Consider the following 26491-nt stretch of genomic DNA (forward strand, 5'->3'; position numbering starts at 1 on the left):
CTTCATTTCTGCCGTGTGTGGCTTTATACCAGGTTGGCGAGAAAGAAATGATTTGTGCTCAGAAGAAGAAGCCACAGGCCCGTTGATGCTGGATAGGCCTAGTCTTTTCCTTCACTGTTTGTCGGATCAGTGCTCGGCTGTCAGATAGAATGGAGCATCTTTGTCAGTAATCCTAATTCTGACCATTTTTTTAGCTTAGTTTTAAACTATCGAATTAGGCTTCTTTCTCTTTGTACTATTTTAGCGGTATCGAAAGCCTTCTGGCTGCATAGATAACCTTTGGAATCAGCAATTTTTTGTCTTAATGTTCCTGATGGAGCTGATGTTTTTACTTATGATGTGTCTATGAGAAGCTTGTAAGTTTTTGTAAATAACATGGTGGTCCTCAATCCGCTTCTGATAGGATTCCCTATTTTCTCTTAGATAGTAACTAACATTTTCACTTTTGATTTTTGAATTATACTAAGATTAGCCCAGTGGAGAGCAGTGCTATGTGGCGTTCTGAATTTTTTCCCCTTCACTGTCCACATGGGATCCCTTATTCCATTGGGAATGTAAACAGCATTGATGTTGAGAATGAATTTTGGGGCTTATGGGATGACCTTGGGCAACCTTCTTAACTTCTCTGAGCTTTAGATTCCTTACCTATGAAGTAGAACTAATGTACTAATAGGATTGCTGTGAGGGGAAAATTGGCAGAATGAGTGAAAAGTGTAGTACTGCGTTTAACATAGTGTTTACCTTCCGAGTAGAAGCTTTAAAGCTATGTGATTTGTTAAATCACTTTATGTTTAGATAAAATGATGAGGCCTCAAATATATTGGCTTTATTAAGCAGGTGGGCTTAAAGAAAAGGACCAGATTGCATTTCCCCTAAATTGGGTGTGAAGAGTTTTGGTGTCTTGCTCCTTCCCTGAAGGAGTGACCGTCGGCTGTGTTCAGGGTGTCTATGAAAGGCCCAGTCTGGTTCTTACTGGGCTCCCTGGGGACAGGAGGGAAGGTTGCCAGCTCTGCGGGAGCTTGGGGGGTAAGAACAATGTCTTTCTTTGAGCGCGCTGGAGGAAAGGGTGAGAGGTTAGTGGGAGTGTTTTGTCTAGGCTTATGCCACAAACCTACATGGTGGTTTTTGTGGAATGTGGGGGGAGAGGGACTGAGAAGTGAAACGGTGAGAGCAGTCTGACCCCGCCTCCTTTTCAGTGTTTTCTATAAAAGCACCTTTGCAGTGGGACCGCATCCGAGCACACTGGAACTGAAATTCCTTCAGCAAGTGGAGAAACGGCTTTCTCACTTGGTTCCAAGTCAGAGTGGGATGGGAGTGGCAACCTCCTCTTTTTCCTTTTTTTACCTTATTGTCACAAAATACTATTTCTATAGACCTAAGCTTTATTCAGGGCCATAGCATTTTATTCTGGGCTATAGACTTGGAATTTTAAAGTCAAAAATCAGTTTGTGTGTTGCCTTTGCTGATCATTGGAAGGATGCAGAATGAGCCTGTCCTTCAGGCTCAGGCTAGACCCCAGTCTACACAACAGACCCATTGCTGATGATTGGCAACACGTGTGGCCAGATTCCGCTGGGGTCCTTGTCACTTGTGCACCCATCAGTGATTGAAGAGGCCTGAATTTTCCTTGATTCTTGGGCTCCAAGATTGAGACTCCTGAGAAAGGCATATTCTAAAATGATACGCTTGGCTTTTCACCTTGTTTTCCTAGAGCTGAAATTTACATGAATGACAGGAAGGGGTCCTATGCCTCCGTCTCAAGTCTGAAGGCACACGGTGATGCCCCTAGCTGTGCTGTGTAAATTGTGTACTTCCTACCCCTCCCTTTCTCCCTGAGGGTCTTGCCTAGAAAAAACGCCGGTTCATACAGCTGCAGAAGATTAATTTGGTTCCTGTCAATCACTCCATCTCAGGAAAGATCCTTGTTAGATATGCCGAGCCATAGCCAACAGATTATTTGATTCTCAGAAAAAAATGAACAGTGCAGAGAAATCTCGAGTTAGGTCTAGGAATGACTGCCAGAAAGTCATCACTTACAGAAAAAACTCTAAGCTCAGCCTAAAGGGAAAAAGAGCACTTGCACTCTTGGCCAATACCTGTCCCAAAAAGGTAGTGGTAGGTTTTCACTTAGAATTGCTCGGTTTTGTTACCTAGCAATGCAGAATGTACACTAGTTTGTTTTTGTTTTTTTGGTTTTTTTAGGGGGAGGTGGGAGGGGGGAAAGAGAATCTTAAGGAGGCTCCATGCCCAGCACAGAGCCCTACTTGGGGCTCGGTCTCACCACCCTGATATCATGACCTGAGCTGAAATCCAGAGCCAGACGCTTAACCGACTGAGCCACCCAGGCTCCCCGACACTGGTTTTTGAATATCTGCAGCAAACCCCAGTGCTTGCAGCTCGTCTTTCTAGATTTGCTTGGTTGTCCAAAGTGAGTTATCTAAGCAACCTGAGCGTTTCCTCACTCGGACACAGTGCAGTTGGTGGGATCCTAGGTCCTTTTCTTTCTGTAGCCTGGGTTTGGCTTCTTCTGTTCATGCCTCTGGAGAGAGGGAGTAGGGTAAAAAAAAAATCCTCACAATCTGGGGTGAGGTTAAGAAATCCCACAATGTTCAGATTCACTGACTGCTTATGGCCTGGAAATAGTCGCTTCTTGGCAAATCCACCGTGCCCCTTATATGCTGTAGTTTCTCAGGCTATGCTAGAGTCCTTTTCTCCAGGTTCTGTGGCTGTTCCCCCTGCACAGGAAGGGAATCTTTGTTTCCTTATATTTCCTTTGTCCCTGCTGCTTGTCAACCGCTGAGGGCTACCTCTCTTTCTGACTATAGTTCCTTTCCCGGGTGAGGTTTGGGTGCTGAGCTGGAACCATGCTTTCACGTGGGACCTGCCCCGTAGTGGGAATCAGGAACTCCTAAGAGACAATTAAGATGCTCAGGAACCAAAAGGAGTGACTGTAAGATCCAAGCAGAGCGTTGGTTAGAGGGAGAAGTGTGGTTCTGGAATGTTTGGGGAGCTTTCCCAGGGCATCAGAAATGCTGGGACATTCAGATTCCAGCTGGGATAATAACTTCAGAGGAAATTGCACTTAGCGTAAGCTGATGAAGTTTTCTGAGAAGATTATCTCTTACACTAAAAGGATTAGGCACCTTTTAATGGGACGGAGGCTTTCTGAACCCGATCACATCAGGAGGTTTCCCAGGGCGTGATGAAAGTCGAAGGCAACAGGAGGTTAAATGTCATGCGCTTGTAGGAACCTGGGGAGGGAAGGGGTCACCCTGCAGAGGTGTGTGGAGCCTTTGTTTTGTTTGACGGGAGAGCTTGGCCTCTGCCCGGTGGGTGCGCTGTGCTTGGTGCCTCCCCATGCCGCTGAGCGTGGGGTCCAGGCAGAGGAGGTCTGTTTGTTGTGTTCTTTATTCGGGTTCTCTTGGCTAATTCCATGCGAGTTATTTTTGCTCTGGCAGAAGCCTTTCTCTGAGATGCAGTTCCGTGGATTCTGCTCTATTCCAAATCCTGTCTTCGGTCCTGCAGCTGGGGTAACCATGCAGAGGAAGAGAATTGCCGACGTGGCTCCCCGGCGGGGTAACCCCGGCTCACAGCCCCCTCCCAAACTGTTACCAAAGCATGGGGACAGAGCCTGCCCGCGCCCCTCCCCTTTCCCGTGTTCTCTCTGAAGCCACCCCTTTCCTGGGCCTTCTCTACCATCGGATGGAGCTCGGAGCTCCTTGCTGGCAGCCTTGGCCTGGTCATCTCGGAGCTCACACGCCTAGACTGGAGTAGTGGTCCCTGCCCCGTGCACGTGCTCTGTGAAGGCTTGGGTTTATGACCCCTTTATCCCTCCCCACCCCACCCCCGACCCCCAGTTTTAGTAAGCAGGGAATGGGAGGGTGTTTGTTCCGTTAAAACTGAACAGTAGCTGAGGTGGCTGAAAGACTGTACTTTGGAATCCACAAGATACAGATTGAATCCAGACCCCGCCACTCCCTGGTTACGGGGGCAGTGGGACCCCTCAGCCTCTCAGAGGCCCAGTTTCCCCATCTGTAAAATGATTGAGGATGAAAGAAGCAAATGCATGTGTAAAAGGCCTGACATGTGTTATTGAAGTGCTCTATTAATAGTTGCTGCTACTTCTCGTAAAGTGTTAACTTCCAGGTGACTCATTTCAGTGAAGGTAAGGAGGGCTGAGCGTGGCTTGTCTTGCGTTTCATCGTATCAGTGCTTGAACGCAGACGGTGCCTCCGGCTGCTGAACGTGTGGGGTGTATTCTCTGGGCTTGCACAGCGGACTGAGGAGCTCCTCGTAGGGACTGCAGGGGCTGAGCCCAGAGGCACGACCACCAGGTTCAAAGGGGGCAGCACACAGATTTCCCAATGGCCACTGTTCCCCACAGGATACGGGGAGGGATGGAAGTTTCCTGAAGTCTCTCGTGTCTTAGTAACTAAACAGTAACAGTGTGCTGTATTTCGTGGGATGCGTCCTATCTACTCTTAGAAATATGCTTAGACTTTTAGCAACAGTTTTGATGGCCACTTTGAATTGGGGTGTGGATGAAATGGGAGTTGAAAAGTATAGACTTCCAGTTATAAAACGTCATGGGGATGTAATCTATAGCATGGCGACTACCATTAATACTGTTCTGTAGGGGTGCCCAGCTGGCTCAGTCAGAAGTGCGTACAACTCTTGATCTTGGGGTCATGAGTTTGAGTCCACATTGGGTACCGTAGATTACTAAATAACCCAAAAACCAAAAACTTAAAGATAATACTGTGTTCTATATTTGAAAGTTGCCAAGAGTAGATCTTCAGAGTTCTCATCACAAGAAAATTCTGTAACTGTGGTAACGGGTATAAGCTAGATCCTTTTGCAGCATATATAAATATCGAGTCCCTGTTTTACACCTGAAATGAATACACGTCAATTATACCCCAATAAAGCATATAAAGTGCCTTTATGTTAATGAAATGAAAAAAATTTATCTCACAAAAAAATTGAAATGTGTGCCAGTTAGAAAATTGTGAGAATTCCATCCTTCTTCCCCAGTAACCAGTTGAACTGCATATTTTAAATCATCCTTCGTAGGTGGAAGGACAGATCTATAATACAACACAGGCATTCCCTTTTACGACTCAACTTACGGGAAGTGCCAGGACTTGAAACTAGCATGGACAGGAGTTACCTGCCAGTGCTGCTAAGAGCAAACCTTGCAGAGTAAGTTGGATCATTACATAATCTGATTGCAAAGCCAAGTGTTCATTGTAGAGAACTACAGAGGTAGGAAAACAGTTGGTGCATGACTGCCTCTGACAGAGGTAGCATTATTGTTTTAGTGCATATTTTCCCAGTTTTTTTCCCATATGTGTGACTGTACCCTTGTTGAGCTCATATATACATGTTTTGAATGTTTTTCATCTACAGTGACTATTTCCTATGTCATTAATTATACAGCTCTTAAAATAATACAGAATAGGTATATTCGAAGATGACTTCATATCTCCCATTTTATTGTGAACATTTTAGGGCTGAATTTGTTCTGTTACTGAATACATGGTAGATATTTTTAGGCAGAAATGAAGCCAAATGTAAACAGGGATTAAAGAAAAAATCTGGGAAACTGTTACCAACTTTTTTTTTTTTCTCCCCTAAGTCTAGCATCAGCATCAACTTTTTGCTTTAGTCACCATTTCTAGTAGATAAAATCAACGCAGCAAATTCCTTCTAGAGTGTATGTGCCCTCCCTCAGGACCACAGAATGATGCAAGCCTGTTGCATTGTCTTGCTAAGGCTCTAAGGCTGGTGGTCCCTAGCGTGTGTGTAGGGGGTAACGTAGATTCAAAATGACTCTTTGGAAGGAAGCACGGCAGGGACCTGGCCATTAATCTCAGCTGCTTCGTGTCCATAGGGCACTGGTGGGTCCCAGTCACAGCTTGGCTGGTGGTTGAAGCAGGTGGGCCAGCACTTCATCAGTAACAGACTCCCTGCACACCAGGCCCTCATCAGGAAGTAAAGTTTTGAAACCATTGCTACATAAAACCGATCAAACCCCTCAGCTGTTATGAGCAATATTGACACTTTTCAGGCAGCCGTTTTGTTTTTGTTTTTAAAATAATCTCTACACTCAACATGGGGCTCGAACTCACAGCCCTGAGATCAAGAGCTGCGTGTTCCCCTGCCTGAGCCAGCCAGGCAGCCCGAGAGCAGCTGTTCCTAAATGGGTCTGTGGCCTGATACGGGGAAGGGTCAGTTAGCTGGCCACATACGCATGACATTCTGCGTGGATTTCGCAGGATTTGTGGTCCCTAAATCCCAGCTCATTCCCACGTTGAAATCGTGCATTAGACACTGTAAGCTCCGACACCCCCATGCTTCCTCACCGGCGTTCCCCGAGCACTGGCCGCAGCTGTTGTGACTGTGCAGCCTCCCGTCTAGCAGTGAGTTCTTGGCCACCCGCTTCTTCATTAGGATCCTCTCTTCTTCCAGGCAGTCCTCTTGGGTGTGGGGCCCCGGTCCCTTCTTGAAGTCCGTATCTGACCCCCAGGAAACTCTCACCCTTACTTGACCCTGACAAATTCTGAGAATGATTATCCATCTTGTTAGCCTTTTAAGCTTCGACAGCGCGATTTCAGCCCCTGTCACTATGCCCCCACAAACTCCAGGGGACACTTACTGCCTGGAGCCCCTCCCACTTGGTAAAGGGGGAGGGTGGACTCATTAGCTTTCTTCAAAGAAATTCTCTACACCGCTGTTAAACTATCTTGTAAACCCTAGGCAAAGGCTAGCCTAATTTGTTTCAAAACCACTTAATGTCTTGCATGGGGTGTCTGCAGCTTCCTTGGAATAAGGGGGGAGTATGTTGGCCTCAGATTACTTTGTCCTAGTTTATGGACCCTCTGAAATCAATATTCCATTTTGACATCTTAACGTAGATTGCTCTATGGCCAAGAGTAGGGACCTCAATGGAATGGGATATAGGAGGGAATGCCTTTTCTATTAGGAGAAAACACTTCAGAATGACTCTGAAAGGAAGCAGGTAGTTTTTAAATCTTACTCGTCTGGGTTCTTTCCCCACCCCCCACCCCCAGAAGCAGGAGGGCCTTGTCCAACATCAAATGAAATTTGTATGACCTCATACTGCATGTGTTAAACATCCAGGTGTAAAATCCTGGTTCTCAGAAGCCATACGTGGATTTGCGACATTCCCAGGATCTGTACGCCAACAGATGACTTACACTGGGAGCTAATACAGCATTTTGATGGTCATAATTTTGCATTATTATTTATATCTAGTAGAAAAAGCAGAGGAGAGCAAAACGAATTTGCTATCAGTTTTTTCACTGATAACTTGTGGGAAGCGAGGAAAACCTCTGGGCTTTAATTCACTTGCGGATGATACTGTTAGGAATTGGCAAGAGCTATTCTTACGGGGGAGGTAGCGGGGATACAGAATCATTTTCCCCCTCAACCTCTCCCCTCCCATTCCAGCTGGGAGTTATAATATGGAGGGAGGGATACGCGGTATTAGGGAGACATGTGTACACAAACATCTCATCACACATTGTACCAATTAGAGATTCATTTTTATTTAGCACGTTCTTGGAAATGGCAGATAGTACTTGAAAGGATTTAACCACGTGGGCATTCAGTTAAATCATCAGATTGTTCTGAGGGTGGTGGTTAGAAATAATGCCTGGGGAAGTTTTGGAGCACAGACCTCTTTGAGGACAGGTTACAATGGCTTGCTTGCGTAGTCTGGGAGGGATACGTTCCATAGCCACAGAGCCTGCGAACGCTAGAATTTACACACAGTCAGTAGAGACCCAGAGAGATGATCCAGGTCAGTGTGTCTCAAATTGTGTTCCACAGAATAACCCTGTGGGATGTTTCAGAGGAGGAGAGAGGAAGGATCTTTGGCCAAATATATTTGGGAAGCGCTGTTTGCATCTCTGACTTCGGCATCCACAGGGTTCTAGAAAGACCTGCAGTTTAGAAACTTATTTAGCTGGATTATGCGTTTCCCTAAAATGCATGGCCAAGGAACACCCTCTGCCCCAACCACTTGTACTTTTGGGCTAATTTTTTTTTTTTTTTTAGGATTATTTATTCGAGAGAGAGGGCAAGAGTTGGAGCACGCACGGGCAAGCACACACGAGCTGGGGGAGGGGAAGAAGCAGAGGGAGAAGCAGACTTCCCGCTGAGCGGGGAGCCTGATGCGGGGCTCGATCCCAGGACCCAGAGATCATGAGCTGAAGGCAGCCGCTTAACTACTGAGCCACCCAGGCACCCTTATTTGGGCTTTTGAGTGGCCCATGCTTTGGAAGGTTCTAAGCTTCCAAAGCAGCTGCTGTGACTTGAAATGCTTTTAAAGCTCTGGTTAAATTGCCTTCAAACAATGGAGCATTGGCTCGAGTAGGCTCCGTGGTGGCTTGTTTTCTTTACCTTGAGTGTTAGTTTGAAGAGAGAATGACATATAGGTCAAGCTCTGATGAAAAGAAACAGGATAAATAATGCTAGATGGGGTAAATAACATGATGTAATTGCTTAGAGTAGATATATAAAATGTACAGAAACATGTAAAGACTGGTGCGACCCAACTATCCATATCTTTTTTTTTTTTTTAAATAAAAGGATAGCTATTCTCCTAAATAATTTTCAGGGTGCCTTCTGTGACTAGCATTTTTCCTTTCACCTGGTGTTTGAGTCCTTCTTCCCTCAGGGGGTTGGCTCATTCTTCCTTGCTGCAAAGTCTTCCATTTTATGAAAACCACACAATTTACATATTCTCTTGATGAACATTGGAGTTCCCAGGTTTTTGCTCTTACGACCCTGCTGCTCTGGACGTTCTTCGGTGTGTCTCCTGGGGTACACGTGTACGAGCTCTTCTGGTGGACGTGCCAAGAGGGGATCGGCAGAGTCACGGGGTCAGGGGACGTTCAGCTTTGCTAGCGAATGCCGGGTTCCCCCAGTGGGGGGTCAGTTTACCCTCCCACCAGCAGTGGAAGAGGACTCCTGCTGATCTGCACCTTCCCAACAATTGGCATTGTCTGACTCAATTTCCATCCCGTACATGTAAAATATCTTTGTGGTTTGCATTTGCATTTCTGATTCCTAATGAGCTTGAGCATCTCTGCGTGAGTTACCAGGCCGTTTGGGTTTCTTCCACCGTGAAGTGCCCTTGACCCATTTCGCCTCTGGATTGTTCTTTTTTTCTTTATTGATCGCTTCTTCATGGATTCTGAATACTAATACTTTGTCAGAAACTACTTCTGGTGTCTTCTGATGAAAAGATACTTATAATTTTAATGTAACAGTTTATTGATCTTTTGGAATTTGTGCTTTTTGTCTTAATATCCACCTGAATTGTCTCCTAAAGTTTTATAGTGTGCCACCTTAAACCCCCCTGGAATTGATTTTATGTATAGTGTGAGATAGGAACCCAACTGCATTTTTCCCTTATGGAAAACCAGTTGTGCAAGCCTCTTTCTTGGTATTTCATCAGATCTTCCATGGCATCCTTATAAATCAGTTTTTCATATATGTGCATATCTGTTTTTGGATTCTTGATTTCGTTCTGTTCAACTATTATATTTCTGTACCAGTATTGAAGTATTTTGACTGCCGTAGGTTTATGTATCTTGATATTTGATAGAAAGTTATCCCTACCTTGTTCTTCAGAAGCATTTTGGCTCTTTGCCATTTGCATTTCCTTTTAAATTTATTTATTTTTAAGATTTTAAGTGATCTGTACACCCAGTGTGGGGCTAGAACTCATAACCCCAAGATCAAGAGTCTCATGCTCCTCTGGCTGAGCCAGCCAGGCACCCCTCCTTTTAAATTTTAGAATCCGTTTAAGTTCTGCTAAAAGTAATGGAATCTAAATATTAAAAATTTGAAAATTGGTTATTCCTAAATTGAGTCTTCATATCCCATGAACATAGTATATTTACTCATCCTTTTAGGAGTTCCTTAACATCTTTTTATAAAATGTTCTAATTCATTAAACAGTTTGTAGGTCTTTAATTAGATTTAGTCCAAAAATTTTTATTATAAACAGAATCCTCTTTTTAAAATTGCGTTTTCTGTTTCTTAGTGATATTTGTAAATACATTTGAGATTTGCATTTTTGTGTCCTGCAACAAGGGATTATCTGTAGATTACCTTTTTTTCTTTTTTTCCAAGAGTGCGCATATCTATAAATGCGTTTTGCTTTTTCCTTTCCAGTATCTTTTTGTTTGGATTTTCAAACTTCACCTTGCATCAGAATCACTTGGGAGGGCTTATTAAAACACAGATTGCTGGGCAATCAGTTCCTGATTCAGTGGGTCTGGGATGAGGCCAGAGAATGTGCATTTCTAACAAGTTTTGTGCTGATGCTGTTGAACGGGGACTACACTTCAAGAATTCCGGTGCTAGTACAATGTGCAGTGTAATTGGTGACAGTTGATATCCTTATCTTCTGATCTTAAATGGAATACTTTCGCTATTTCACCATGAAGTATGTTGCTTGCAAGGGTTGTTGGTGTATGAAGGTTCTCTATTAAAATACAATTCTATTCATTTGCTAAAAGTGTATTTTGAAATTACAGATTGTTGAATTTTGTCGAGCCCCTTTTCATTTTGAGATAAATTTTTCTCCTTTAATCTGTTAAGGTTGTAAAATAAATGACTTTCTAATTTTAAACCCTACATTCCCACAATAAACCCATCCTGCTCATGATGCCTTCCCTTTATTGTTCATTATTAGATTCCGTTTGTTAGTATTTTTGCATCATGAGCAAAATTTTCCTATAACTTTCTTTTCTCATGGTATTCTTGTGTGGTTTCATTATCCGTGTTTTGCCAACCTCATAAGATTACTGGGAAATTGTGTCCTCTTTTTCCCCAGAAGAGTTCGTGTAAATTGAAGTTATCTGTTCTTTGTATGTGCAGTAGAATTTGGAAAGCCACGGGGCCTGGTTTTTATTTTATGAGAAGATTAATTGGATTTAATTTAGTGAATGGTTGTAGAAATATTCAGGTATTCTATTTCCTCTTGAGTCACTTGTACTAAGTCGAATTTCCCTAGGAATTCCTCTGTTTGCATGATTTGTCAATTTTTAAATTTATGGGCATGAAATTATTCATTATATAGAATGCCCCATTTTTCATTCTGTTTCTTCATTAATCTTGCGGAAGGTTTGCCCATATTGTCTTTCCAAAAAAAACTTTGCTTAAATTTTTCTTTCTTTGCACTTTTGTTTTCCTTCCTTCTACTTTGGTTAATCAAAGCCTAACTTTGTGATTTATTTGTCCTTCTTTTTCTTTTTCACCTTTGAATTGACTAAGATTTTAACACACCCTCCCAGTAATTGATAAACAATTAACTTTTCTTTTTAACTAGTTCTATTCACTGTGCATTTTAGTGAAGCTTTATGGAATCGTTAAGCACTAAAATGTGGGAGAATAATCATGAAATAAGACCTCTTGTAGCACCAAAGATAGAAATACTAAAGAGTATGAAAAATTAAGATTAGTTCATGTTTGTGTAAGACAAAATGAGCTTGATTCATGATTGCATGTATCTGTTCCAGATACGCTGCTGGGATTTACTTTATTGATATTTGTGTGCAGATTATTAATAAATTCTCCATTCTTGATCGTTTTACCCGTAACAGTGCATGAAGAGAAGCACGGCACATAACTACGTAGTTCTGGCATCCATTGGAGGTTTTCTTTCTTTTCCCCAAAAGATTTTGCACTGTAGAATTTTACTCTGAGGATCATGCACCCAAACATCATTAGATCATTAGGAGACATCACAACAAAGATTAATGAGGTTTATCTGTGTCCACACAGAACGTAGGACACTCTAAAGGTCTTATGCGTGCCTTTACCCTCTAAGTTTAAGATCACGGCCTCCCAGCGTAAAATGCGATTCTTATCCAGTATTTCAATTCTCAGTTCTTCTTCTCTTTCCCTGAAAGTTAGCGATTACTGTATTTTGCAGTATATATATCCACATATACCCAGTATCCTTGCTCACTATTCTTTCTTATGTCTGTGACCTTGTACGTGGGATATTCTTGCCAAGGTGCATCCTCGGAAAATTCTTTTACTGAAGATCTATTGGTGGTAAATATTCTGAGTTTTGTTTGTAAGTGTTGATATTGTATTTTTGAAAGAGGCCTTTGAATATTTTTATTTTCTGAGTGTGGTTAAGTCTTATTCTGTCTGGGTTCCTCTTGTGTTTTGTAATTTTTGACTGTGACCTCTTATCCTTTTGGATCTTTATCTGTGGGAATTCTCAAGGCCTGGGATAAAGTTTTCCTTCCGAGGGGAATTTGCGATCCCATCCCCAGATACCTAGATGGCAACCACTCGAAAAGACTAAGTTTATTGCTGTGTGTTTCCACTCAAACCTGGTTGAGGACAGGTCTATGGCTAAAACTGAGTGTTTTTCTCCCCCCGCTCCCCCACATAGTGACAAGATCAAAATGACTCTTTATCCTAAATGCTTTTTACCTGAACAGCTTTTTCCCCCCATCTTCACTCTGCTCCCTTTTTCTAGGTCTTTAAGTGTGTCTTTTCTAAGGAGCACATAGCTAGTTTAACTTTTTAAATATAATCTGACTCTTTGAAAATATATAGACTTCTGGTATTATAAAAATTAGTTCCTCCATGTCATTTTGTGCTTTTTCCTTTCTATGCTGTTGCTTCCTTTTTATTTCATCTTGTATTTTTCATTTAGAAGTATTTCCCTCTACTTTTTGGGGGAGTTACCGTTCTGGTTGTTTAATGGGTTGCTTATTAACTGTTCAGCATGCACACTGACCTTGAAGTCTGCCATTAGTACCTTTTTCTCCTTCTGAATAATACAAACTTTTGTTAGATTTTATTAATTTTGATCCTACCTTCTGTAAATTCTGAGGAGTATTTTAGATCTTTGCTCTAATCCCCCACACTACACATTTTGCTATTGGTTTTTATAGTTGCTGAGATATATATACATATATATATATATATATATACACACATATATATACATATATATACACACATATATATACATATATATACACATATATATACACATATATATACACATATATATACACATATATATATACATATATATATATAAAATTTATTTTATTTTTAATTTTTTTTTAGAGTTCATCACGTTGATCTGTTTGCCTGTTCATCCTTATTGCATATCCAATCTCTCTTTCAGGATAATTTTCCTTTCTAATGAAGTACATCCTTTGGCAGTTCCTTTGGTGATGTGCTGTTCATACTTTCTCCTTTTTTTTTTTTTTTGTTTGTTTGCTTAAAATTCTGTTTTGTTTTATTGAATGCCAGATTAGCTGTTCACATAATTCTAGATTGATAGTTATTTCCTAACAGCACTTTGAAGTTATGACTTCACTGTCATCTGGCTTCCATTTATAGCTATTAAAATCTGATGTCAGTCAAATTGTTATTGCTTTGAAGTAATTGGTCTCTTCTCTGCCTATAAACGGTCTTTGCCTTCTTTATTTTTATTCTGTCTTAGCTCCCTCTCTTCCTTTCTTCCCTTGTCCCTAATTAGAATTTGTCAGGCCTTCAGAATGTGAGGATTTTGTCTTTCATTAATTCTGGGGAATTCTCAGCTGTGTTACCTCTTCAAATGCTGACTGTTCTATTTTTTTTCTTTTTTCTTTTGGAGATCTAATTAGATGTATGTTAGACCTTCTCATTCTCAGCCCGCCTGTCTCTTCATCCCTCTTCAATTTTGTAGTTGCTGTGTACTGGGAAGTCCCTCCAATAATTAATTCAGTCTTCAGGCTCTCTGACTTATTTAACTCGTTTTGGGGTCTTGAATATTGGTGATTATAGATTTTGCGTATTCAGACATTCTGTTTTTTCCCAGATTTCCCTGGTCCTCCAGGTCTTTTGTTCCTTGCTCATGTTCTTTCTTTAAATGGCATTTTAAATTCGGTTATTTTATATTATCATCTGAAGATTCAGACAGATAGCCTTGGGCATCCTAATTCTTGGTGGTTTTTGTTTTTTGCTGACTCTAGCTCAAGGAGTCTTGTTTCCTCAATGTTCTCTAATTTTTTCTTGTGCACTCTTGTTTAACCACCTTAATCTGCGGGAATCCTGAAAGTTCTGGCGTAGGGATGTGCTCCTCTAATGAGACATGGGTTTGCTTCTGCCAAGTACCGTGAACCTTCAAATTGGTAACACTTTTAGTTATCATGCAGCTCAGGGGATCCCGGATCCTGCAGCTAGGATAAACGCGGCTTCTGAAGCTGCGTGAGTATAGATCTGTGACTATATCGATGTGCAGGGGACCCCTCGTCTGTTTGGGCCTCAGGTGAGAAGCGCTCTTGTTGCTTTCCCTTGCCCGGCAGCCCGTCCTCTCACTGAGGGAGTAGCCCTTGGGGATTCTGTTACAATTTTGTAAAATGATCATATCTGACTGCAGTTTGAGGCTTAGCACGCTGTTTGTCTTAGTTTGGGCTTCTTCGTTGGGTTCAGGTCCCTAGTATATGCAGGAATCGAGGCCCAAATTATCAAGTAAGTCCTTCTTTCCTTTTTCCTGCATTTACTGCAGCTTTCACAATTTTGCAGGCACATCCGCCTGGCCGGTTTTATCTCTCATGTTGGCCACGTCTCCCTTGAAATTACAGATATTCATCCACAACTCGATTAATGTTTTTCATTGTTAAGTCAGGATATGACCCTTAGTGTTGGTGTTTGTCCAGTTAAAAGATCTACCATTTATGTTTGGGCCCCGTGTAAATGGAATATTAATACCATAAGAGAAATCCAAGATTTTACTATAAAATTACATGCATAAAATCACTTTAGGCATATAACAAATTTTATAAATGTGTATGTGTAATACAGGAAGAAACAGCCTGTTTTTGGATAGGTCGGCTGCCCGTCATTCTCCTGGCTACTCAGCCTCTTAATGATTTAGACAATGCTTTCAGTGTTTTGCCTCAAGGGCTCTTGCTGGCTGAGTGTCCCTGCATAAGGACACCAGGGATCCAAAGAAGCCTGGAAACCCGGTGTAATGAAATGCACAGATGATGCTAAGGGAAGCGTTCCATTCTCGGTGGGGACAGGAGCTCAGTAACCAGAGGAAAAACTAGTGCTGTAGGCAATAAATAACGAAATGAGAATACGCTTGAATTTTGACTAGAGAAAATTAATGTATTTTTTTGAAAAATGATCTGCAGTGATTCTCAGAGCAATGATCCCACAGAGGAGAAGGGATCCAGAGAGGAAATGTGAGAGCAGAGCATGGGCAGTTACGCTGTAGTTATTTTCAGCTAATTGGTCATTGACCTACCACCAGGGAGTAGGGAAGTTTCAGTCTTACTAATAGTATTGTTATCCTTGTGGAACAACGGACGCTTGTCGAATATTACTGCTTCGAAGCTGTGGTTTGCATCCACCCCCATAGGTCATTTCTGCCCTGTGTTGGATTTTGCAGGATCTTCTCCCTGTGAGCTGCTGAAGTACGCGTGAATGGAGAGGCGTGTGCAAGAGAGGAGACTGTTTGGATCATCCTCTTACTTAGGAAGTCCTTTAGGCACAGAATGCTTAAAACCAGTTGTTTAAAAATTACATAGCCTCAAGTCTGGACGCCCAGCCTTGTGACCCTATCCTTGGTTCACTCTGTTCCCTCCTTTTGTAAAATGATTCCCAATTTTCAAGTCCTTCCCAGAACCAGGATCTGCCATCGGCTCTTCTTCTGACTAGCAGCCCTCATTTATCTCCTGTGATCCCAAGGTCCTTGTGCAACCTTTTTTGGACCTCTGCTGCTTCGTCGATGACATGAATAGCTTGGTGGAACGGCTCTTCTAATTCAGGTCTATGGAGATACCTGCTGCCCTTTTAACGGATGGCATGACGTTTAGTGCTTAGTTACTCATTCCCTTTGTATTGAACCTTAAAGCTTTTACAGGTTAGCCTTGGCCTCACCCTGGTATTTTTAAGTTCCGGTTGATGTCCATGTCTGATCCCTTTGGAATCTGTAGGACAAGATATGGCCATCTGTGTGCTGAGTACAGAGTAGGTACTAAGTGACTGGTAGCTGTCCCACATATTTGCTGTCTTACATTTCCCGTTATCTTCTCCAAGATTTCCATCCAAACCATCCAATACTTAATTTTAAGGGTCTTAATTCTAATCCGTTAACTTGTGAAACCCCAGATTTCTGCCTCCCTGGTACATGGGTGCCACCTAGTGGGAAGCAATGGCAACTGTAGGCTGCTCAGGGCCATGCCCTTTCCCCCAGGCTCTTCGAGTAATTCAAGAGGCCAGGAAGTAGGCGATATGGCTAGAACCCTGCCGCCCTTACACACAATACCGTCGGCTGGACTCTGCAAGGCTGCGTACAAAGGTCCGTGCTCTGCGGCTCCAAGGTCCTTGTCCCAAGGGCCTTTCCTGGCTAGTGTTAGAGGTAGGTTCATTCCATAAGACCCGCCTTATTTTTTGTGCCCTATCCATTGATCCCAATATTGTGTTGCTCTGTCATTGTTTCGTGGCTGTAAGGCAGGATTCTCGGTTACAAGTGAAAGAAACCCAATTCAGACTTTTCTTTCTTTTTTTTTTTTTTTTTAAAGCTAGCAAAGGGAGTTGATCAGCTTATGTAGCTGGAAAACCTGGGGTTGGGTTGGCTTCGGGCATATTGGGAACATTTCCTCTGAACTGAGCTTACTCATTATTTAATGGCACTTGTTTTCCACAGGGCACCCACCCATTACCCTCTCCCCTTTTTGCTTTCCCCTCCAAATCCTGCAAAAGTACTGGGATTTACTATTTTGGGGGCCATGTATCAATCTTTGAACCAGTTACAGTGTACCGGGTGGGGGGAGAAAAGTTGAACTCTGGCCAGGTCTCGATCACCTGCCCACCCCAATCCCATGAACTGAAAGAGGGAAGGGGATTATTTCCTAAAGGAAAATGGAAGTATGATCTCCAAAAGGAGGATTGGGTGCTAGAGCAGTGAAAAGAACCCCTGTCTGTGCTGTTGGCTAGCATGTCGTTTGCTCGGTTGCCTGCCAGTGTTTGCACATTGCTAGGTATCCAATATGCCCTTAATCATTACTGGCTGAACGAGGGGTCGGGGAGAAGGGAAGCCAGTGAGCCAGCACAAAGCCACCAGGTCCCTGGGGGAAGGGTAGAATAGTAAGGATCTGTCGTGTGGGTGAATTCAGAAACCACTCTGCTGTGGTTCTAAGACAGTCCCAAATATTTTGAAGCTCCTGCTGGGAAGAGGGGTCTGTGTTCCTTCTCCTTGAATCTGGAAGGGCTTCCGACTGCATCATTCAGTGGACTACAGCAGAAGTGACCCTGTGAAGCTTCTGGGGGAGAGGTCGTAAAAGACCATGCGGCCTTGTTCACTGGGACACTTGACCCTGGAGCCTCCGTCCCCCACACAAGACGTTCAGTGTGAGCCCACCATGCTGGGGATGCCACAGTTGGGCGCTGTGGTGGACAGACCCGGATGAGCCCGACATTCCAGTCATTCCGGTGAAAGTACCAGACACGAGAGTGCCGCTGGCTGAGACCCTTCCGCCCAGCTCCTCTGCCAGCTGAGGGGCACCATGGAACCTTTGACGCTGCGTGGAACAGAAGAATCTCCCAGCTGAACCCTGCCTGACTTCCTGACCCACCGAAGTGTCAGATGTGGTAAAATGGTGGTGGTTTTAAGCCACGACTTTCTGTGGGAGCCTGTTACCCGGTACGTATTTGGAACAAATTGCCGTTTCTTCAACCTTAATGAGAAAGTGAAAACCAAACACATTTCTCATTACTTTGACTATGATCTCAACGCAAATGTGCTATAAAAAGAGCTGTTTATGAAGAAAGATTAAATGGTTCTTTTCCCCAAAAGGCTTTCAAATAATAAATTTGAATAAATGTCTTCCTCTTGCCAGCAGCTTGTTGGCGGCCTGCCTCCTTTTATCTCAGGGAGCCTAATGCAGCAAGAAGCGGAGGCCAAGGTTCTATGTGCTGTCACAGCTTTGCCGCGCATGGCAGCTGGCTTACACATCCCCAGGGACTTGGAGAACTTCTGTTTCCTCCTGCAGATGGATCTTGGCGGGCAAGTGGAGTGCGTACCGTCAGTGGCTTTGCAAAATAGAAAGTAGGCTTCCTTTCTGGAATTTTTATTTATTACCCCCCCCACCCCATCCCTGTAGACCTACAGCCCGTCCTTTGCCCCCATAGCCTTGTTAATGACTGGGCAGGGAGAAAACCGGGGTGAGGTTTGGAAGCGCGGCCTGAGTGTCACGAGCCGGCGGGAGAGGAGGTCAGAAGGACCATGTGGGCCTTGTCTGAGACCCATGGGAGCCCCTGGAGAATTTTGAATGGAGTGACAGGATCCGACTTGTAAGATGGTTCTGGCTGCTTGGTTAGGAATAGTCGGGGGAGAGGGGAGTGTGGACAAGGGTGTTAAAGGAGATCCTACAGGAGCCTCCTATAATAACGTGGCTGAGAGGTGGTGGTTGGACCCGTGAATGGGGAACAATGGAAGAGGTGAGGAGCAGTGGGATTTTGAGACTGGTTTGAAGGTAGGGTTCACAGTATTTGCCAACGGATTGGGATTTGGGTAGGAGGAGAAGTCAAGGATGGCTCTGAAGGTTTCGGTCTGTAACTAGAAGCAACTGAGGCAGCAGGGTTGGGGAGAAGCAGAGCAGGCCTGCGTGGGCCATGTTGCGTTTGAGAGGGAGGGCTGGCCGTTGGATACCTAAGGGAGAGGGGTAGGCACTTGGTCATGTGGGGCTGGGTGTCGGAGCGAGGACCGAGCTGTCAGGATAAAGCTGTTACAAACAAGTTGTCTCAAGTTAGATTAGGTGTCTGGGCAGGGCGGGCACACAGCTGTGTCCCTGAGTCTTACAACATGCTTCAGCCCTTTAGGTCTTGTGACTGCCCTCTCTTCCACAACGTTGTGGCTGTTGAGGTGGTGACAGAAACACAAGATGCCTCGTGACACTGCCCCAGGATTGACTGGGTGACAACGCTGTTGGCCCGGAGCATGGATTGGACTGTTGGCATGGTCAGACACGGAGCATGCTTCTCTGGTCCCGTGTGTACTTGAGCTTGAAGAGCCTGAGAACACCCCGCCCCCCCCCACAATCGCCTCACGTTTCTTGGGGGTAGGGGAATTGGGAGTGGAAGAAAAACTATTCAGAAAAATACCATTTTATTCTGAGAAGCCAATAAAAGATGCACTTTGTTCGGTCTTACTCCTTTCTCCTTTACAAATGAAAAGTAGTGACTTCCACATAGCCGATCTTTGTGCGATGTTTATGAATTGAAAATCGGATCCCCAAAAATGGAGGTCCCGATTTGGCATTAACGTACCTGTATCCGTTTTTCTGGAACATTCTCCCATTCCGTGAGGACCAGAAGTGTTGAAGTCAAGGGGTCTACAGGGAAGAATCCTTCCCGGCCTCTTCCTGCCTCTGCCGGTGGCTGTGGGTCCCTGGTGTTCCTGGCTTGCAGCTATGGTGCTCCCAGTCTGCCTCTTTGGTCACATGGCCCTCTCCTTGTGTGTCTTTGTTTCGGAGTTCAGAGGTCCCTCCTGTAGCAGGCATTGGATTAGAGCTCACCTGAATCCAGTGTAACCTCATCTTAACTTGGTTGTCTCTACAAAGACCCTATTTCCAAATAAGGTCACGTTTCCAGGTCGTGGGGATGAGGGCTTGAGCACGTCTTATGGGAGGACGCAATGAGACCCACTGCGTCAGTGAAGGAACACAGAGGCATGGGTTGTAAAATGCTATATAAGCCAAGGAAATGGTGCCTTATCACAAGAATTCTGTTAAACAGCTGCTTTAGGCACAGATTTTGTATTTCTTTCATAAAAACTGAGATCCCCTCAGATAAGTTTTTACTTTTCCCCTCCCAGTTCCGGAGGTTTGGTACATGTGCATGTGCTCAGAGCAGAGACGCTGCGTCTCAGGGTGTGTGTGTGTGTGTGTGTGTGTGTGTGTGTGTGTGTGTGTGTGGCATTCTAGGAAACGTATTCGCATTAACGAGAAAAGGAATGGACTGAAATCTGCCGTCTACACCCGGAACGAGCGTGCATTGCTGAACTAATAAATGATGGGCTGTTTGCTTTGTGTCTCCCTGAGATGGGGATTATTCAAGAGAAAAGTGGTGCGGGGGTTGCTCTCTAGCTAGGAACAGAGCGTGCACGTGTGTGCAAGAGCAGGGGCGCGGCTGGGAAGCACGAAGAGCGGCGGAGGCATGTGGTGGCTACGAGGGCAGGTTCAGGCCCAGTACAGTGCAAACCCCAGCCCGTTACCCCTCAGGGCCTTAATTTTCCTGTCTATAGAATGGAGACACTGAGTGTGCTTACAGGGTTCTTTTGAGGCTGCGAGTTGAGATTCCTGTGGAAGTGGCGTCGGGCAGCGGGTGAGAGAGTGGATTCCGGAGTCAGGTGGCCTGAGGGCTCCCTCCCTGTGTGACCTCGGACAAGGTGCTCAGCCTGTCTGTTGCCTCTTCTGTAAAATGAGCATAATAGCCACCCTTGTGAAATGTAAATGAGTTGATATGTGTAGAATTCTTAGAACTGTGCCCGGAACAGAATAAATGCTCTTGCGGTATTTTCCATATTGAAGTGTTTGAGTGCCAGGATGAGAGCCTAAGCTCCATAAATGTCAACTATTCCTATTGTTGTTGTCCTAGCCGTTGTCCTCATCCTGCCCCTAAAAATGGAATATCAGCCACCTTCTCCATTCTCCTCTAAGTCCTGAAAAAATGCTACTGTAGGGGCATTTCCCTTCAAGGACAGCTTGGACTTCCAACGCGGATGCAGGGAGACCTGGCCTAACTCACTCCAGGACCTACTGTGGGATCCTTTAAATGAACTAGTGCTAGGAGGTGGCACTTGCAAAATTCACTTCTATACAGGCCATCTTTTCGGGAACTTCCTGCATGATGTGGAATAGATAACTCGGGCTGGATAAACGTCATCCCCTCTGTTGCTTTGTCCGTCGGGCATCCTTGGGGTGCCCATTTCTGCGCTTTCCACAGCATTTCAGCCCTCAGTATTTCCTTCACTTTACCTAAGCCATAATGACTGATTTTAGAACTCCACCAGACTGTTGAAAGGTGCTTTAGAAATCCCCACGCCACCCCCCTGCTGGTTCTGCGTTCAAGAATGTTGGCTCAGGTGGTGAGGTGTGGTTCACTTTCCAGAGCTTCGTTTCTTTGCGAAGCCGTGAGTCCCCACAGCTCCCTGCAGACATTACGATCTGGCTACGATTTTGCTCTGCTGTGAGGATCTTACTTCTGTTTGTAGCATGCCTTTCAGTTTCCGTGTGCGACATTGGTGTGCAGCCTGGGAAATGAAACTGGGGGTGCCTTGGTCGCGGGGCCCCCGCCCCCAGAGATTCTGCTGTGTGTCCCACCTGTCTAACTGCCCAGTTGATACTATGACACAGCCGTGGTCAAGAATCATGTACTTTTTTTTTTTTTTGTATCCACGGTAATGTGCTTGCTTCTTTAAGGTCAGTGGATAATCAAGCCCTGATAGCCCTGGTGGTTACAGGAATGACCAGGGCTCGCTAAACACTGATGAAGCCCGGGGAGGTAGCGTGACCTGGCCAACATTGCCTCGGGCTGGTAGCTCCTCTGTCTGAGCTTGTCTGAGGCTCCTTGTTCTGTTCTTGTTGGCGGTGTTCAAAAGCCTCTGACTTGAAAGCCCTGTGGCTGTGTGCTTGTACTCATGGGAAGCCAAGCACCTCTTGGTCCTCAGTCCTCCTGTTTTGCGTCCCTGCCTCTGAAACCGTACTTACGAACTCGCCTCTGCCGTCTGCGTAAGCATCAGGAAGCCAAACTCTGTATTTTGTTCGTAGTCCCTGGAGTCTGTCGAGGTTGGAAAGTTGTGCTCACTAGATGTTGATATTCCAACAATCGCAAATCTTTTAAAACTTACAAAACAGCTTAAATCTGCATGTTTCAGAAGCGATACCTACATTCTTTCTCCCCCGCTTCCTACCCCCATCTCCACTCCAAGGGGCTCTCGCATCTGCAGCTGAGCCCCAAATGTTCCGTCGTGGCCTTGGAAGGGTTCTAGCTCAGGCCACAGGGAATCCGGGACTGAAATATTAAAGTCTGGCCAATGAAAAGGAAATCTCAATAATGTCCTCCGCCAGCCTTGCAGCGAAGAAGGGCAGCTAGAGTTGCAAAGCACTTCTTTACCAGAAGCTCTGAGAAACATCTTCTTAAATTGCATTTCTAGTGGCTCCAGCCACGGCCTGGCCAGACCACCCTCCTTTTTACACAGAAAGGTACTTCTGCAACTAAATTCAGTCCATCAGCCTCTATCATTTGGAACGGGTCATTCTTATTGGCCCTGTGGTTTGGGTCTGTGTGTGCTAGGGAACATGTTTAACGAAAACCACACAATTCATCCTGACAGCCTTGGCCCATCTCTCCCCAAGTGCGGAGCTGCTCGTGACTTTCTTCTATTTTCAGTTTGTTTTTTTTTTTATTGCAAAATCAGGCATTCCTTTGAATTCATGTGTGTCCTTAAAAACCAGCCATGTTTTCATGAGCTGAGACTCGCCCCTCAGTGTGGCTGCTGGTGGATGTGGAGGGAGTCGTAAACAGTAATGAGTAAACAGTCTTCCAGGGTCCTACTACTTGACGGCACGAAAAGGCCTCAGGGTGCTGCCTTCCGTGGTCCGTGCGCTCCTAGCACGTACGGGGTGAACCTGGGCGTTTAGACCCCACTGCCATGTACGTGCGGGGTGGATGTGTGTGTTCTGGGGGCGTGGCCTTCCAGAGTCGGGGCCCCGCAGGACAGGGCTTGGCGGGTGGGACACAAGACAGCGGACTTCGAATATTCTGCCGTCTTAGTTTTGTGCCTCCCCCCACCTGCTGCGCCTCCATTTCCCCTTTGTAAAATGAGAGCAGTGGTAGTGTTCCCAGTTGATTCAAGGGTAGGGGCGATTTTCAAAGGGCCTAGCACAGGTGCCCGCCAGACAGCAGCTGTCAGCCGGCAGTGGAAGCCGTGACCTGCAAAATCAGTGAGCCCGGCTCCTCGTGTGCGTGTGTGTGTGTGTCCGTCCGTCCCAAACGATACACGGTGCTTTCTCCCTCATTCATCAGATTTGGCCCCAGATAATGCTCAACTCTTAACAGAAATCTAAACAGAGTTGCTACTCATGAGAATACTTAATATGTTGCAGCCTATAAAAATGATTTCAGTAGACGAACCCCCCCAAAGTTCTGGAGAACGGCAGGAACGTTGAACTACGCAGTTGCTCGCTATGGCTCTTCTGAAGGGCAGGCTGCTCGTTTGGGCAGATCGGATGAAAGGATGTGCACGTCATCTCGTCTGTCCAGGGCGTAAGGTGGGGGGCCCTGTGGTGGCCTCGAGTGGGAAGGCCCTCTTGAACGCTTTGGTCACAGGCGGGAAGCACCCGTGGAGATGGCCACGGAGGAGAGCGCACAGTGAAGTCTGACCTGGAAGAGGGCGGCTGGATCCAGAGCAGGTGGAAATAAGCTGGAGGAAGGTGGGCTTTGGTTTGTTCCGCACTGGGGCAGGGAGTCCAAGGGCACACGATCAGGCAGAAGTCTCTGCGCAGCGGTTATGGGCCTTCTGGAAAGTGCTGGAGGCTTGTGCACATGGAATGTAAGTCCACAGCTGGACTCTATAACCAAGGGTGACTTCTGAGTTGCCAGCTGCTGGTCATGTATGTGGCACGTTCCCCACGTGGAGGTAAGCGGGTACTTCTGATGTTGAGGCAAAGAATAAAGAGACAGGGGCTGCACCCTCCCTTTCATCCAGGGGCTTGGCCCATGCAAATGACAGAAGGTTGGGTAGGCTCTGGAGTCCAGGAGATCCGAGCGTGCTTGCCAGCAGTGTGACTTTGACAGGTTTCTCACCTCTGAGCCTCTTTGCTCTCCTGTGAGATGGAAATAATCCCAGGTTTCTTAGTTTGGGTTGGGTTATGACCTACATAATGTGAGGCATGCAGAAGATGCTTCCCCCCGCCTCAAGATTTTATTCATTTGAGGGAGGGAGAGAGCAAGCAGGGCAGGCAGGAGCCGAGGGAGAGGGAGAAGCAGGCTCTCTGCTCAGCTGACAATGACCTAAGCCGAAGGCAGACACTTAACTGAGCCACCCAGGCACTCCGCAGGGGATGCTTAACATCATAATGTCACGTATGTGCCTCCATATGCGGGGGCAGGGGCGGGTGGCCCAGCAATGTCCTCTATGAGCCGCTTCAGTAAGTGGGTGTCACTAAGTGGGTTTGAGGACAATCCTGTGACTCCAGTGGCCCCAAGGCAAGTTGTCAGGCGGTGGAGACCTCCAGAGAGAGGACGGGGATTAGTCCAGGCCTGAGTACCGGGAGAATGAATGGCTGACTAGACTTTTCCTGATAGGCTATTCATCTCTACGCCTTCAGACCAACTATAGACTTGAGAAGCTGCTCTCCTGTTCCTTTGGCGTGATCTGAGTGTGTATGGAGTTTGTCTTTGGCTGTTTCAGAGCTAAGTGGGAGGATAGGTGCACTGTTGAATAATGCGTCATTTCTTGGCAGCCTTTGGGTCCCCAGTGCCATGTGTTTTGTTCCAGAATCCTGGGATGCCCTTCTAAGGGAGGTGTGGTCTTTCAGGTCATGTCATACACGTCACATTCTTGCCATGACTTCAGCTGCTGAGTTGGTGGATTCCGTCACTTCCTCCTCCTGCTTCACCTGTTTCACCCCTCTGTGATCTCCTACACAGTGCACTGAAGTTCGTTTGCCCTGACAGACCTGGCCGATGCAGGAACATTATTCTAAAAGCCCTTCCCACTTGCAACCAAGCTGGAATCCTGCCAAATAGTGTCAGGATTTCCACAATCCCATGAAGATTGAAAACAAAAATCAAAAATCCTCAACTTAAAGTCCTAAGGGGTTCAGCTTTTTCTTTTGAAAGCTTCAGGACACTGGCCACACCGCGGGTGGGGGGCGGGGAGTGGGGGAATCTAGCACTGCAAATTGCACCCTTTCCAGCCACTCAAAAGTTCTTTCTCTCCAACCAGGTATAACCCCAGAAAGTCCTAGGAGAAGTAGATTTCGCCTTTTGATCCAGGGGAGTCTCTAACACACTGGAAGAGAGTAAAGAAGGTAGAAGCGCACTGAGGCTGGAGGAGAAAGGGGGGGTGTCACATGGGAAGCCTGGCATCAAGATTCTCACAATGTGGGGGAAAAGTGTTCCTGTGTGTGCACACGTGCAGGTGCATATCTCTGCAATTGTGCCGTCCTTCCCCTCCCCCTCTAGACTTGGCTTACAAGGATGAAGGTCAAAAGCTGTAGAAACGTTTAATGGGACAGTGAGTAAGTGGTTTCCCTTATCAGGTCTCTGCCATGAATTCCCTACCTGCTTAGCTGGTTTTTGTTAAAGGAATCGGTGTCCCTTTACGCTATGTAATCATAAGGGAAACAATCCATCAAGATAGAGCAATTGTAAATATTTACGCATCCAACATGGGAGCACCCAAATACATAAAGTAGCTAATGACAAACATAAGGGAAGCAATGAACAGCAATACAGTAATAGTAGGGACTTTAACACCTACTTACATAGGTCATCCAAACAGAAAATCAACAAGGAAACAGCTTAGAATGACACACTGAACCAGCTGATCTAACAGCTATATTAAGAACATTCCATCCTGAAAGAACAGAATACATTCTTTTCAAGTGCACACAGAAAATTCTCCAGAATAGATCACGTATTAGGTCACAAAACAAGTCTCAAATTAAAAAAAAAAAAAAAATTCACGTATCTTCTCTGATCTCAATGCTATGAAACTAGAAATAAATCTGGAAAGAACACAAATACATGGAGGTTAAATAATATGCTACTAAACAATGGGTCAACCAAGAAATCAGAGGAAATACATGCAGACAAATGAAAATACAACAGTCTAAAATCTTTGGGATGCAGCAAAAGCTGTTTTAAGAGGGAAGTTTATAGCAATACAGGCCAAGCTCAAGAAGCAAGAAAAATCTCAACCTAAACTTACATGTAGAGGAGCTAGAAAAAGAACAAACAACCTTAACTAGTAGAAGGACGAAAATAAGGATTAGAGCAGAAATAAAATAGAAACTAAAAAAAGAAAGAAAGAAACCAGGAGCTGGTTCTTTGAAAATTGATAAACCTGTAGTCAGACTCGTCAAAAAAAAGGACTCAAAATCAGAAATAGGAAAAATATCTGACACCACAGGGAAACAGAAAGGATTATAAGAGAATATGAAAAATTACTGGCCAACAAACTGGACAACCTAGAAGAAAAGGATAAATTCCTAGAAACAGGAATCAGAAATAAATTTGAACAGACCAATTACCAGTGATGAAATTGAATCAGTAATCAAACTCCCAACAAACAACAGTCCAGGACCAGATGTCTTCACAGGTGAATTCTACCAAACATTTATAGAAAAGTTAATATCCATTTTTCCTCAAACTATTCCTAAAAATACTAGAGGAAGGAAGACTTCCAAATTCATTC

The 26491-nt window shown here is 44.9% G+C and overlaps 1 protein-coding gene across 1 annotated transcript in view; it reads left to right on the forward strand.

The window, feature by feature from the left end:
- Positions 1-26491, forward strand: part of CCBE1 (collagen and calcium binding EGF domains 1) — a 225886-nt gene that overhangs the window by 36201 nt on the left and 163194 nt on the right. The gene's annotated exons all lie outside the window — the stretch shown is intronic.

This window comes from Ursus arctos, unplaced genomic scaffold, assembly GCF_023065955.2.
Source record: "Ursus arctos isolate Adak ecotype North America unplaced genomic scaffold, UrsArc2.0 scaffold_17, whole genome shotgun sequence".
NCBI lineage: Eukaryota > Metazoa > Chordata > Mammalia > Carnivora > Ursidae > Ursus > Ursus arctos.